The 16,349-nt window shown below is 35.6% G+C and overlaps 1 protein-coding gene across 1 annotated transcript in view; it reads right to left on the bottom strand.

Annotated features, from left to right (window-relative positions):
• Positions 1-16,349, bottom strand: part of EXOC2 (exocyst complex component 2) — a 224,913-nt gene that overhangs the window by 45,187 nt on the left and 163,377 nt on the right. The gene's annotated exons all lie outside the window — the stretch shown is intronic.

Here is a 16,349-nt window from a genome sequence, read left to right as displayed (position 1 = left end):
AAAAACCAAATATTAATGAAAGTTGGCTGTACCATAGAAATCATATCTCAGGTAGCATTTTTCAAGTGACAGACATCTATATTATTTAATATGCATCAGTTTAGCTATTTTTAACATTTAGTCAGGAGGGGGGTGGTGTGGAAAAGGATAGACAGAAGGAAAAAGGAGGGAGAGGAAAGAAGAACCATTTAAATGATTATCATTTGGCATGACAACTATTCATGTCTTCCAGGCTGGTTTTCTTTTCATTGAATTTAGAGATAAATAATAGTTTAGGGACTCTAAGAGTAGTGGTTTTTTGTTTATGGATTACTTTGGCAGGGCCAAGGACCAGGATGATCACCTGCTCTACCTGCTAAAAAAACCATCAATCTTATCATCCATTCTAGAATTCAATAAAATGTTAATGAGATGATTAAAAAAAAAGTCAAATAGCATGCATTGTCAATTCACAGCAGTGGAAAAAAGTGCCAAAGCTGGCATTTTATAAAGAAGGGACAATTTTGAAGATTATCTGAAGGACATCTATGTTGGTATTCAGAGTCACTCCTGTCTTACCCTTGGTGTTTAGGAATTGCAAACATGAGGAAGGTAAAAGGGAATAAGGATACATACAAAGAGTTCTGAAAAAGAAAAGTGAAACTCTGTTTTCTCTTTCTATTCTTTCTATACTCTCCACACCCAGCCTCCTCCCTATTTTGTGCCCCCCCTCCCCCTTTTGGTTACCTCTCATATTCTCTTGATATCATCACAAATTTTGTGCCAGAGCTGGGTGTGGGGCTCTCCGGAGAGCAGTATTTACTACAACAAAGTACTGGATATAGTTTAAGGGCCATAATGTAGCCACCTAAGCTCTAGGGAATGCTGGGATGATGCACAGATTACTACACTTTGATAGATGAGAAATCTGTAATCCCCAAAAGTTGTTTCCTTTGCATAAAAGAAATGATAAAGGCAAATATAGTGTCTGGCCACTTAGGAACTTGCAACAGATATGTAACCAAGTTCCAGTAGTTTCTTTCTTAAAGATAGATGCCCGAATTTCCATTTTATAATGTGTCTAGTTGGAGCTTCAGCTTCAAACAATTCTTGGTATAGCTCTTGCACATTCTGTTAGCGTGGTGAGTAACTAGTTGGGAGTTGGAGAGTACTTTTGATGAACCTTTAAAACTGCTAGTAAGTCCAAATTTGACATTTGGAAATGATCTGCACTTCAGTTTTCTACAGTGATGAGTGATCTAAATAACTGGGAAAGCCTAACATTTGTCACAGTTTTCTAGTTCAAAGTGAATTGTTTTAACAATTCTGAGTTGCTCTGCATTACCATGCAAGTCCAACACTCCAAACCTATCCAAACACTAATAAAAATTTGAAGTGTTTCATTAAATTTCATTTGAAACATACAGTGTAAAGGAATTTTAAATTAATGAAATACTTTTGTTGTTATAGCAGGTCTGCTGTTGCTACCAATGCAAAAATAATAAAAATGTCCAAATATGCTCCGTTTTTTTTATTGTTGTTGGTTGTTTTTTTCCCCCCTTCAGGGGAGGGAGGAATAGATGTCAAGGCTTGACAGCAATGATACATTTCAGGATTAACAAAAAACAAAAGAAAAACAAAAACTTCTTTCTATACCTAATTTTTTTTTACAGACATTTAAAATCTACCCAAATATGAATGATACATATTGATATCATGTAAATACTAGCTTAAACCAAACAGCAATGAGGTTTGGGCTCATTTCACTGCACAGGTACCATTTAATATTTCCAGCAGATCTTCAGCATAGGTACAAACAGCAGGTAGATCTGGTCACATCCCAAAGATACAAAAGATCTCTAGAAAAAGCTGGCTTAAGAGTAAGAAAAATACCTCTCTACTTCAAGGCACTCATTGTCATGAAAAAAGAATCAAAAAGACAGGAGAGAGAAATGAGAGTTATCTGAACCACACAGAAGGTAGAAGGGATGAAGTTTCTGCCTCTGTATACTACTATTGTTTTCAAATTCAATATGTTATTGAAGAGGTGATATAAGGATATAATGAATTAGGTATCATGACATTTGCAACTAGGAAGAGCCATTAGAGATTAGCTAGTCCAACCTCTTCATTTTAAAGATATATGGAAACCAACGAGTTGTGACTTGCCCATGATCACAGAGCTAGTTAGTGGTCAAACCAGGGTTCTAGTTCTGGTTCTGCCAATTATAGGATAGTGGGACCCATTAAAGAAAAAAGCAAATTAAGGGAGGGGGGGCACAAATTTTTTATTGCCAAATACAACTTTGTAACTTACATAACTTTTAATAAATACAAAAAATAGAACTATTGCTTAGAGCACATGCTTAGTTTTCTAATTAACTCTTTGTTTACTCCTTTTGTTTTTTCATTGTCTTTTTTAAAAATGTAATAAACATTTTTATTTATAGTTTTGGGTTCCAATTTTTATCCCTCCTTCCCTTCCTCCCCTCCCCCCTCCCTGAAGTGGCAAGCAATCAGATATAGGTTATACATGTTTGATTATGGTTTACTCTTTTTAAAAGCCTTCCAACCTTCTTTCCTTCCTTCCTTCCTTCCTTCCTTCCTTCCTTCCTTCCTTCCTTCCTTCCTTCCTTCCTTCCTTCCTTCCTTCCTTCCTTCCTTCCTTCTTTCCTTCCTCCCTTCCCACTGCAGTTATTTTCTGGAATGTTCCCCTATCCCCACTGAAAAAAACAATTACATAAAATTTACTCACACCAAGCAGCCAAGTCTGACATATATACATTAGCAGGGCCTACTTGTCAGAAATATGCTCATTGCAACAGAGAGTAGTTCATTGGGTAGGATAAAGTTACTTCATCCTTGCCACACCCCAATGTAAAATGTGCCACGGCACTGAAGTAGTCACCAATATGAGTTCTGTGCTATAGCTCTTCAGCCTCTCACCACCAAGTACAACAAACCTCTTTTCCCCCAAACCCAAGCCAAATTGTGAAGTTGGTGAAATGGGAGTGTTTATTTCCCTTTCCACTTCAGTCAGTCAATGAGCACTTATTAAGTGCCTAATATGTGTCAGGCACTGGAGATATAAAGGTGGACACCAAAAAAAGATAGAAAAGAAAGAAAGAAAAAAGGCAGACTGGGAAAGGCTTCCTTCTGCAGCTCAGTACTTTTTTGGTCTTCTCTCCCCATACTCTATTAAAATCTATTTCCAAAAACCTATGATATGGGTCACTTACATTTTTGTTTTATTTAAACCAATATTTTCCTGGGTTACCTGCACTACAGTTTTATCTTTAATTGTAAAATAAGAGGTAATAAATATATTTTTAAAATACCAAGAAAATATGAATTTTTTTCCTTTTTGGATAAGCTTCGTATATTATCAAAGTATAGAAAAGATTACTCCTTTTTTTTCTTTTGGGAAGATAGCCATTTTTTTTAGGCAAGTGTAGTTCAAGAATACAAGATCTGAATTGACAAATTTTCAGTTTGCTCTTTCTCACTCAAGCAAAGATGTTAGAAGGTTCCTAATAGTACCATGAAATTAATTTATGATCATTCATATAAAGTTATTATCTAAAGCACATTGGGCAAAAAGAAGTATATCTAGGTGGCTGTCACTTTAAAGGAGAGTCTGTATCTGGGAGTGGCAATGGAGGTGTGAGTTCTTTGTTTAGAACTGGTGAAATAGGAGGGGTAGGAAAAATGAATGGTCTAATCATATTAGAGAAAGTTGCCAGGGATATGAAATTTTCATGGAATAACCTTGTTTCAGTTAATATGAGGAAACTGTAAGAGTACAGAAGGAAGAAGTATAAGGATGAAAGGGAATTTGTTCATAGAAAGAGGAATCCAAGGGTAATAGAAGAAGAAACAAACGAGCCAGGAATTGGGCTGGAGGGTTAGAGCTGTGAGGAACAAGAAAGAGATATAAGGAGGGAAGGTATTTGCAGTTATAGGTTGTGCAGTAAATAGAGCGTTAAGATCCCAAAGTGAGGAAGACTGGAGTTCAAATTCTCTCAGATACTATACTTACTACCTTGAGTCATTTACCTCTGCCTCAGCAATCTCACAATAATAGCACCTATCCTATCTCCTACAGCTGTTGTGAGGATCAAACGAGATAAATGTCAAGTGCTTTGCAAATCTTAAGAGTACTATAAAATTATTGGGAATTATTATCATCTTGGATTTAGAAGATGGATACTGGGGGAGTTAAAAAGGAGGGATCTTAGCTAGATGGAACATTTTAGTTACAAGGTCAGGAGAGTATTTAGTAGGCAGAGTTATTGTAACAGTTTGTAGAATTGTGCAAGCCCAAGGTTCATATTAGAATGTTGGCATGACAGTGATTCTTCAGCCTAGCCCTTGAGAAGATGAAGGCCCATCTCCCTACGGCTTTGCCATGTCAGAAAGAGTAGACAGATGTGGCCAAAACTTTCAGTCTAGTCCTCCACAGGTGAAGAGGTCTTAAAAGTTCTAAACTGGCTTTAAGGTACTCTAAGTTTAAAAAAAATATGTGTAATTGCTATTGATTAAATAAATAATAAAGTGGATACTGTAATAGATAAGACATGCAATGATCAAAATATGTAGGCCACAGGTCATCTTAAAGTTAACCAGTATCACATTTAAAAATACAAGTGCCAAAAGTTAGCTTTTCTGAAGTAAAATATGCTTGGCAAACAAAGAAATTGCAACCAAATGTCCAAAAAAAAAAATACTATGAATGCAAACCATATTGATTCTAGGACATTAAAAACCTCAAAAAATAAAATGAATTAAAATAACCCACTTAAGCTAAATGGTTAAAAACTAAATCATGCACATTAACAGAATTGCTAAAGATTGATGAGAATTATCTTCCTTTATAAATACAATTGGTTTCTGTTTGAAGATGAATCAAGTAAACGAGACTATTAATGCCTACTACATACTATATACTGGCATTAATTATACACACCTCCTAAATTCAATATGCTAGCAAGGTCTGTAGAAAGGAGGGCAAATAAAATCCAATTGGAAACCTCCAAAACTATACCTTTAAAGACCACATTTCGTATTTTGAGTCCCAGATAAAAAACACTTCTATTCCACACCACACTTGCGGAAGGAAAATTCAAATTAATAAGAGTACACCAGATATATCAAAGACTAAGCAGGGCATCCAGCTGATAGGATGAGGAAATTTGGTTATAATTTGTAAATTGTGGCAACAGAAAGTTTAAAAACCTAGCCTCCTGGGAGTCCAATTGTAGTTAATAATAATGAAATTTATTTCTTTTTAAAAATTAAATTCATCCAATGAATATCTGCTTTGATTATGTAAAGTGCTAATACAGTGCCAAACAGCTAATTGACCAGGCTAAATTCCAATTCTGCCCCATTTCAAGAACTATTTTTATTTGGCATGGCAAAACCTAGCCCCACATTTTATTCTGAATATATAGAGAAGAAATTTGAATCATTGCAAATGAATTTTGTTTGGCAGAAACAAATAGTCAGGAAATGGGATGAAAAGATCAGGAATATGTGTACAATTTCCTTTTTAAAATAAGTACACTAAATCAGCTGTCTTGATGGGTGATAGGATATGATTTGAAACCATTTTTATGTACATTTTAGAATGTTTAAGCGCATACTCAATTAGCTTACTGAATTCTTTTTTCATTGTTCCAGGTGATATACAGTAAAATGAGAAAATGATTACTCATTGACTTCAATTTGAGGATGGCTCTGTGATAGCATCAGTGAGTATTTTATCCAATGGATGAATGCCATTGAAAGCAGTGACATTTACCATATACATTCCAGCCTTCTCTCTTCCTTTTATTCAATTCTGAGCCTAATTCATTGTGTATCAGTAGTGTCTGAAGAATAAGATGTATGTAAAGATGGACTAACTTTACTGGTTGTCAAACTCATTATATATACATACATATATGTATGAGGTGGGAACAACAAATATTCTTATCCTCTTGGTTTTCCTATGTAGACAGCGAGGTCATTTAACTCATTTAAGAATCTGCAATGTCGGGGAGGCTAGGGGGCGCAGTGGATAGAGCACCGGCCCTGGAGTCAGGAGTACCTGAGTTCAAATCCGGCCTCAGACACTTAACACTTACTAGCTGTGTGACCCTGGGCAAGTCACTTAACCCCAATCACCTCACTTAAAAAAAAAAAAAAGAATCTGCAATGTTCCAGGCCTTGATAGAAATAGCACAATGTCTGATGATCAACTATGCTAGACTTAGCTCTTCTCAGCAATACAATGATCAATGACAATTCCAAAAGACTCACTAAGGAAAATGCTATCCACATCTAGTGAAAGAACTATGGACTCTGAATGCAGATCGAGGCATACTATTTTCACTTTTTTTTTTCTTTATCATTTTGTTCTGATTCTTATTTCACAACATGACTAATGTGGAAATTTGTTTAACATGATTGTACATGTATAATCTATATCAGATTGTGTGCTGTATTAAGGAGGGGGAGAGGAGGGAAGGAGAAAAATTTGGAACTCAAAATGTTAGAAAAATGAATGTTAAAAACTATCTTTACATATAATTAGAAAAAACCCTAGTAAGTTAAAAAAAAAAAGAAATAGCACAATGACAGCTACAAACAGGAGGAACACGTAGACCACTGAACCATATTTATAAACTTCTACTTGGACTTTGCATGGACACCTTTCATGAGTGTGGCAAATAACTTTGGCAAGTACATGCTTCCCTATTTTATGCTTCACTTTATATAAAAACCTTGTATAATACAAAAATATGAAGGGGCAAAACCAGTTGGAAGAGAACATTTAAGTTGGCATTTCGTTCAAACAAAAAAATCTTAAAATAGTTGACAATTGTAGTGAGATCTTATATTCTTTATATATTTTGTATTTATATATTTTGCATTTCAGACTAAGATGAGGTCTGCTGCAGAACATTTTTGGTGAAAGCCTATTTCCTTCTAACAACTCCCTCAATACATGTGTAGATTATGAGAAAGTAAGTATGAGTCAATAACTATTGGTATTTTGTCTTGTTTGTACTTGTATCTCCACTGCCTAGTGCAGTGTTGATTGACAGGAATACCTGTTGATTGACAGGAATAATACTTTTTTTTTTTTTTTAGTGAGGCAATTGGGGTTAAGTGACTTGCCCAGGGTCACACAGCTAGTAAGTGTTAAGTGTCTGAGGCCGGATTTGAACTCAGGTACTCCTGACTCCAGGGCCGGTGCTCTATCCACTGCGCCACCTAGCTGCCCCTGGAATAATACTTTTATTCCCTCCTACCCTCCAGGTGTTTGGTGTCCTTTCTTACACGTCTTGAAAATCAATTCCTCAGCAACTTCATAATCATGATGGCCACTCTAAGACTGACCCCCTTTCTATATAGCCTAATCCAGATGTTGTTGTCTTTCTTTTATTTAGTATCATTTCTATTGCCTTGTACAATACACTGGGTACTCAATTCAAATGTGGCAGCACCACTGTAATTGATGTAGAAAATCTTGTATTATAAAAACCTTAATGGAACTTTTCCACTTTTTGGTTTATATGCTGCCATTCCCCTATTTTGATCCGTATATTTTAATAGGAAGATCAAGATTAAGAAGGCTTGTTTCTGAGCCTTCTAAAGGCTTATTTTTCTTTCCACTAATTTTCACTTCATGAAGGAGATATTTCTCATAATTTCCCACTATTCTAATACATTCCATTTAATGAATAAGTTGAACTCTAATATGGACATAGCTTCATATTGCTGTGGGCTGAGATGGCTTTTACACTTGTTCTGACTTGTCCTTTTGGATTTCCAGGGGCAGGAAAGCAGGGGATAAGAAGTCTCCCCCTCTCCTTCTGTTCTCACCTTTGCAACAAGGCCCTGTCCTTGAGGGGTCATCAAGGACAGTGGCACGTAAAGTTTTGTTTGCAGGTAGACCCATAGAGAGGAAGGTATATGGAAATACTTTTGTCCTCTTCTCATGTGGAGAACATAGCCAGAATGATTTGCTTCTTTAGCATGTTCCTGAAAGAAATCTTTCAGGTGACCCAGGTTATATGGGAATGCCCTATCATATCTGAAGCTGCTTACCTTTGAGCTATATTGTCTTATGATAATTTCCTACATAGTTCAAGAAGTTACCTTAAAGAAACAATTCTAAACCTACTTAACTTGATACCATTTTATTATCCCTTTTGCATGTCATTTTATATAACATTATCACGTAGAATATAAGCTCTCTGAGGGCAGGGACTTTTATTTTTGTTGTCATACATGTAGAACCTAGCTGCATGTCTTGCACAGAGTGGGAACTTAATAAACATTTATTGAATAGAACTGGATAATGTAGTTATTTGTAATCTGTTTTGTAATTGCATGCACCTTTCTTTTCTCAAAGAGGGTAGTGTGAGATTTAAAATTTCTCTTTTGTTGCATGAAATACTGCCCCAAACCAGATAAATGGTGTCTGTATGCTGTCCAGGTTAAATGCACATTCTGATAATGTAGGAATAGCAGATCCTCCCTCCCCCGAGTTTCTTAAACTGTGGGTGGTGACCCCATATGGGGTCATGTAACTGAAGGTGAGAGTTGCAAAAAATTTGGCAATAGTAAAAGGTTATGTATACTTATTTTATATACCTATATACCTAGGGTCAGCTAAAAATTTCTCAGGCGAAAATGGATTGTGAATGGAGACTGTGCACTGGCCAACTACTTCTGCAATATAAGCCTCCTCAGCTGTCTGAGAAAGAAAATTTTCATCACCAGACTCTTTAGTTCTATTGAATGCTTCAACATCAGATATGAGTACAGCTTTAACAATGGAAAAGATACTAAACAAGGTGAATTACGATCTGCCTTGCCTCCGTACCTTAAGGACCACTGGGCCTTCTTAACTGACTTGCTTTAACCTCCAATGTGTTGTCTCCCCCAAAGAGATTGTGAGCATCTTGAGAGCAAGGGATTATCTTGCTTTTCTATTTGTGTCACAACCATGCTTTGAATATAGAAAGATTTGATAAGTGCTTTTTCATTCATTCAATGAAAAAATTCCTGAGTTACTTATTCAGATGATTTCCCCCCAAAAGGTTAAATTATTTTATACACATTTAGGTAATTCTTTAAAAATATGTAAAATTGGGGCAGCTAGATGGCGCAGTGGATAGAGCACTAGCCTTGGAGTCAGGAGTACCTGAGTTCAAATCCGGCCTCAGACACTTAACACTTACTAGCTGTGTGACCCTGGGCAAGTTACTTAACCCCAACTGCCTCACTAAAAAAAAAAAAAAAATGTAAAATTAGTAGGTAAAAAAAAAAAAAGTAATTTCATATAAAAATGTGCAGATTAAGCACTCACTAGTATCACGTTCTGTATTATTGGGATACTCAATAAATGCTGCTGATTAAGAGGTTTACTCTAAATCATACTTACAGAAAAATGCTAAAAAAAAAAAAAACACAAAACAAAACACGAAAACCCCAAACAACTCACACATAGAGACAACATGTAGAAATGGACACCTACATTTGATAAGTAAAGTTTGCAAAATTCTCTTGCCAAACCCCAAGAAATGATGAGTGCTTGAATAGCCAAATTACAACTGCCTGTAGGTGAAGGGTACTAGGAAGCTGATATGTAAGATGGGGGAAAACCCACCAACCCTGCTTCAATAACACACTGAAATCACTAAGTGTACACTTTTTTTTTTAAAAACATGACTCACTGGACTAATAACATTTTAGGAAAACACCTCAAACATTCCACTGAGATATGATTTACTAAGAACTAGATTTGATAATCATAACACAAATGGCAACAAATTTATTATTGTTGACATTTATCATTTTTCCTGCAATTCCCTGCTAAGTTTTTTTTTTTTAAATAAGACATAGTAGTTAAAAAAAAAAACCAAGAGAAGAGCAGATACAGATAATGGAGCCAACAGTCAAGATTTTGTTTATAATCAGTTAAAAAAGTATTTTGCAAATGGTCCTGGGAAGAAGGGTATTCTTATGTACATCCCAGGAAACAATGGATATTGACAATGCTGCAATTTCAAGGTGATCCTACTGACTTTGGATTCCCTTCAAGTAGAAGCATACAACACTGAAAGATAATGAGACTGGTCATTAATTTCTCAGGTAAGAATAAAAATTAGCACATTCATCTCTTATTCTTAAAAAGACTGCATATTATTCCATTATACTGTGCTCTTCTTGAGGATAGGAGCTACACTATACAACTGTGTGTACTGGGAGAGCCCCTTATAGATAGCAGGTGTTCAGTAAAGATTTGTTGTGGGAAAAAGCAAATAAATACCCTCCCTTCATCTGCATGCAATACAAATGTCCTCTTGTGTGAATTCATGTATTAACTTAATGCTTTTATTCTATTGCTTTATTTCCTATACCTGTGTGTCAACATTGGTTTTGTCTATTTTAGACTGTTCATACTCTTAAAAGCAGTGATGATAATTCTTTTTGTATAGGTCTTTTCTGCAAAATGTATCATACAATAAAATACTCTCTACAGTTTTTGAGGATAAAGATGAGCCCTATGTTTTAATCACAACTTTCAAAGCTGAATTAGAAAATGGCACATAGAATGGAAAAATATGATTTTGACTGTATTTCCCACTCTTATAATGCACCATTCTGAAGAAGGTGTAAATGTGCAGGATATAAAACAGGTTAGAAAGATTACAATGTCAACAGAAGTATGTCTCAATGTATTAGCCAAATCTGAAAGTCAATTTAAGAAACAAATATTTGGAATTTAAATAAGTTTTCTAGTGTAGGCTATTACAGTACATGGACTTAATTTTTTGATTGGTACAGAAGCAAAAACAATACATGCTTAGCAGACAGTAACATTTCTCACAATATGTGTTCTGAAGCTTATCAGGAAGTTTAAGTCTTAAGGAAAAGCTGTCAAACTCAATAAGGACTATAATTATGTAGGGGTGTCATCTTGTGTAATGTGCAACTTCAATCTCATATGCAGTCAATTTTTTCATATTTCTACCAAAGACAAAAATTTAAATAAGAAAAAAGAGGTGAGACTTTAAAAAATGAAATGAAAAAAAAGAAAAGCAAAAGAAGAGAAGAAAATAGAAAAGCAGAGTCAAAGGTGACAGAATTTTGGAGGCCTGCAAGAAGACAAGGAACAAAAGCATTTTGTTTGTTCATAATTTATTAATATGTTCTCCTTTTTGCATTATTAAAAATTAAGAGTTTGGGGTGAGATTTTTGTCCCTTGTTTAGTTGATTGTTTTTGTTGACAGCTATTAAATTTATCTTAAAAATTAAGGAGGGGGGCAGCTGGGTGGCGCAGTGGATGGAGCACCAGCCCGGGATTCAGGAGGACCTGAGTTCAAATCTGGCCTCGGACACATAACAATTACTAGCTGTGTGACCCTGGGCAAGTCACTTAACCCCCATTGCCTCACCAAAAAAAAAAAAAAAAATTAAGGAGGGACAATTTCTATAGTGGTACTTTTCTTCCTGAGTTTAAAGCCTAGGTAGTTTCTCTAATATACATAGATATCTACAATCAAACTGTCATCTACACATGGAAGCAAATTAATTCAAATAATTGATATGTTCCTTTTAATTTCTAAGCAAATATAAAAGATTCAATTCTTCTTGTGGAAAACAAAGGGTTTTTGTTTTTTTTTTTTTACAAATTTAAGTTTTGAATGTAACCTCAATTATGGTTCTTGGCAAAAGTGTGGTTATAAAAAAAAATTAAAGTAAGGTTGACTAAAATGTGAAAATATATATGTCTGAAAGCTGTTCCAACATAAGTGATTTAATAGTGATAGCTCATAGAATAATATGGTGAAATCTCACCATGCATTTATTAAATATAAGTAATAAGCTAATTCATGTTTTAAAGTACATACTCTATCTCTTCTTTCCATGCTCAAAGGCACCACTTTACTTTAGCCTATTACCTCATACCTGAACTACAATAGGAGGCTACAAGAGCCTCCAATGCCACTACATTCTAAGCCAAACCACTGGCTGATAAATTTACTTAAAGGATCACTTCATATTATTCCCTTGTTCAAAAGCCTTCAGTGGCTCCCTGTCGCCAACCTAAAAGTCCATACTGTAAGTTGGGTCCAACCTAGTATTTTGGCCTTATGTACCGTTGTTTTTGTCATTCGGTCATGTCCTAGTCTTCATGACCCCATTTGGGTTTTCTTGTCAGAGATACTGGAGTGGTCTGCCATTTCCATCTCCAACTCATTTTACAGATGAGAAAACTGAGGCAAACAAGGTTAAGTGACTTCCCCATGGTCACATTGCTAGCAAGTATCTGAGGCCAGATCTGAACTCGGGAAGATGAGTCTTTCTGTCTCCAGATCCAGCACTCTATCCACTAGGCCACCTAGCTGCCCCATTACTCAACGTATATTCAATACTTGAGCTAATATGAACTACTAAATATACTACAAATCCGGAAGAAAATATAATCTCCTTGAGGGCACTGATTTTGTATTTGTATCCCTAGAGGAGTATCTAGCACAAAGTAGACACTAAACAAATCACCCTTCCCCGCCCCCCCCCCCCCCGGGGGCAATGAGGGTTAAGTGACTTGCCCAGGGTCACACAGCTAGTAAGTGTCAAGTGTCTGAGGTTGGATTTGAACTCATGTCCTCCTGAATCCAGGGCTGGTGCTTTATCTACTGCACCACCCAGCTGCCCCCAACAAATTACTTTTGATTGATAACAATTTTCCTATTCCACAACTTTCTACTTTTGCCATATTTACCTATCAAAATTGTGAAACTCAAATACCACCTCCTCTACGATGTCTTCCTTCTCTTATCTAGTATGAAAATCACAGAATCCTATAGAGATAGTGTGCAGTGTAGAAGTCAGTTACCCAGCCTGACCTCAATTCCTGGCAAATTCTAGAATGTGTTTGTAAAGGGAATGATAGAAAATGAAACAGTGAACACAAATAGCCAACATGATTTCATCAAGAATAGGTCATGCTAGATTAACCTAATTTCCATTTCTTTGACAGATTTACTAAACTGATAGATAAAGGGGAATGCTATAGACATAGGTTACTTAGATTTTAGCAAAGCACTTGATAGACAATCTCTTAGTTATTTTTATGGAAAAGATAGAGAGATGTGGATTAACAGTAGAGTTAGATACATTTTGGAACTAGTTAAATAGATATATTAATATTAGGTGACAACCAGGATTCAAAAAGATCTTGACAGCCTATAACACTGAACAGAATCTCAGTAAGATGAAATTTAACAGGGATAATGAAGTTTTATATTTATATTTAAACTATTAAGTTCCTAACAACAAAACAGGGGTGGTGTGGGTAGACAACAAACTGTCTGAAAAAGATCTAGTTGTTATAGTGGACTACATGCTCGGTGACTCAACAATGTGAGATGGTGGCCAAAAAACAATTTATTCTTTAGCTTCATTGAGAACACAAGACTCTCTGAGGATAGAAGGATGACAGTCTTCCTATATTCTAGGCAAATTGCACCTAGAATGCTGTGTTCAATTCTCAGAATTCTCCCACATTTTAAGAGGGACATTAATAACTCAGAATAAGTCAGGATAATGGCAACCAGCATGTTGATGGGTCTCAAGATTATTCCAAATTGAAGATCTCTTGAAGCAATGGAAATGTTTTGTTTGGTGAGGAGAAAACTTGGGTGGGTGGGTGGGGCATAATATCTATCTTCAAGTATTGGAAGGGTTGTCATGCAGAAGAGGTATTCAATTTCTTCTGTTTGGTCCCAGGGGGCAGGACTAGAAATAATGAGTCAGTATTGGAAAAAGATTAATTTAGGATTAATTTAAAGAAATACTTCCTAACCATTAGAGGCATTCAAAAGTGGAAGACTTTACCTCAGAAGGCAGTGAATTTCCATTCACTGGAAGTCTTCAAGTTGGCTGGATATATTTTTTTGCCTGTTATAGGAAAGATTTTTGTTCAGAGACAGTTTGGACCAGCTAGTTTTTGAGATTCCTTTAATTTCTGAGAACCTAAGATTCTGAGTCTTCTTTCTTCCTCCAGAACTGAAGGCACTACTCCATATGTGGTCTTACCAGCACACAGGAGAGCAGCACTACTATTTTCTTCGACAATTTTTGGGCAGGCAGGGCACACTTTTGATTTCATCTTTCTTGCAACAGACAAGTCCAAAGAAGTCTTTTGTCGTCTCATGGCACGCTGTGATCACATCTCTAACACTATTTCTTACAGATGGCTGGTATTTCTTTCTTCTCTAGTTCTGCAAAAGTACTTTATACTTTTAGAGCACTTATTCTGGTGCTCCCTATTGTAGATAACTGTCAAGAACCATCTTATCTACTACATTAGACTGCACGGCTCTGAATTCTACACTGTGTCAAAGATAGAGTTTTCCATATGGGAAATGTCCAATAATTGTTGATTGAAGGATTGAATAAGTAAAATCAATTTTTTTAATAACCCATTTGCTGAATTCAATTATTTTATGCAAATGACCCAAAGGATGTAGCCACATGAAATTCCTAAAATATGAACTTCAAAAACTTAATGTAAATAACAGGCGGCAAAATTTCCCATGGATTTAAGTCACTGCCAATCCTTGAAAGGTAGCTGTGAGCACTAAAATATTTAATGATGCTTTTCTTTTGGACAAATGAGTGATTTAGAAATATTATTGTTAAACTGAAAAATACCTTTCCCCCTATCATTATAATTTCAGTTCCTATACTTGCTGAAACATGTTACCATTTTGACATCAAAACTGGGTATTGTGTGACACATACCTAAGGTTAAAACTAAATTCTCAATATCTATGCCATGCATCGGAATGAATGCATTTAAAAAAAATACTTTTGTTTTTAAAATAGGCAAAATAAAATATCTTAGAACAGATAAATCTCATTTCTAGCAGGCTCACAGAAACTAGAATTGACAAAACATCTGGATTGATGTGACTATGCCAATTAAACTAAAATTATGATTATTAAAATAAAAAGTAAAAGTTTTTACCTTGACATTAAAGAGATATATTTTAATGTATATTCTTTTGAAGACCAAGAGAAATCTTAAATCAGCTACAAAGTATTATGCAGGAGTGTCAATATCTGGAGGTCTTAAATAAAATGAAATTTCAGCAACTATGGGTAAAATTAAAATCAAAAGTAAGAATAGTCAGTTATATGACTCAAATCTAACCAGAATAATCTTTACTGATACAAACACAAATAAAGGGCTGAGACAGTAGCTTAACATCTGTCAGGTTTAAAAAAAGTACAGCTATGGCTTTAACGGATACCCTCTTCATGAATCATGAAATTAATCAACTGGATTTTTTATAAATTGGTAAAACAGGACAGCACACTAAGTTCAGTGCCAAACATTGTTCTGTTTAATTGATTACCTAAATAATTTGCATTTTAAAATATGTAAATTTTAAAAAGTAACCTACACAGACAAAATAAAAATTGGCTGAAAATATTTTGTAATCATGAATAGAAATAAATTTTTTTTTTGGTGGGACAATGTGGATTAAGTGACTTGCCCAGGGTCACACAGCTAGTAAGTGTCAAGTGTCTGAGGCTGGATTTGAACTCAGGTCCTCCTGAATCTGGGGCCAGTGCTTTATCCAGTGCTCCACCTAGCTACTCCAGAAATACATTTTCAATATTAATGCCCTTCTCCTATCTTTCCTATTATGGTAGAGTACAAAACCATCCTCCCAGTTCTTCAGGCTTGCAACCTTGGAGTCATCCTGGAATCCTTCTTTGCATTTAAAGCCCCTCATAGCCTGGCCCTCTTCTATCTTTACAGTTTTCCTTTTCCTTACTCCCTGCCATGTACTCTAAGATCCAGTGATACTGGTCTCTTGCCTACTGCATGAACAAGATGCTCCAATGCTTGGCTTTGGGATTTTGTTCTGGCTGTCCTCCATGTATGCATCATCCTCCCTCTTCAACACCACCTCCTGCCTTCCCTGGATTCTTTCTAATGTCAAAACCCCATCTTTCATAGGAAGTTTTTCCCAGCCCCTCTTAATTCTATTGCCTTCCTTCTATTATTTCCTATTTATCTTATATCCTATTTAACATATTCATATCTTGCTTTGTATATATTTGTTTGCACATTGTCTCTCTTGCTAGACTGTAAGCACCTTGAAGGCAGGGACTGTCATTTCCCTCTTTTTGTATCCCTGCTACTTAGCACAGTGCCTGGCATATAGTAGGCATTTAATCAAGGCTTATTAAGTCTACCCTTATGTCTTCAAGTAAGTCTTAATCTTAACCATTAAAAAAATAAATAACTATGTGACCACATGAGACTACTCAAGGTTCAACATGGAATA

The sequence above is a fragment of the Dromiciops gliroides genome, chromosome 1, assembly GCF_019393635.1.
Source record: "Dromiciops gliroides isolate mDroGli1 chromosome 1, mDroGli1.pri, whole genome shotgun sequence".
In the NCBI taxonomy this organism is placed as follows: domain Eukaryota; kingdom Metazoa; phylum Chordata; class Mammalia; order Microbiotheria; family Microbiotheriidae; genus Dromiciops; species Dromiciops gliroides.
Note: the sequence above shows the minus strand (reverse complement) of the source record. Positions and strands in the feature narration are given on the sequence as shown.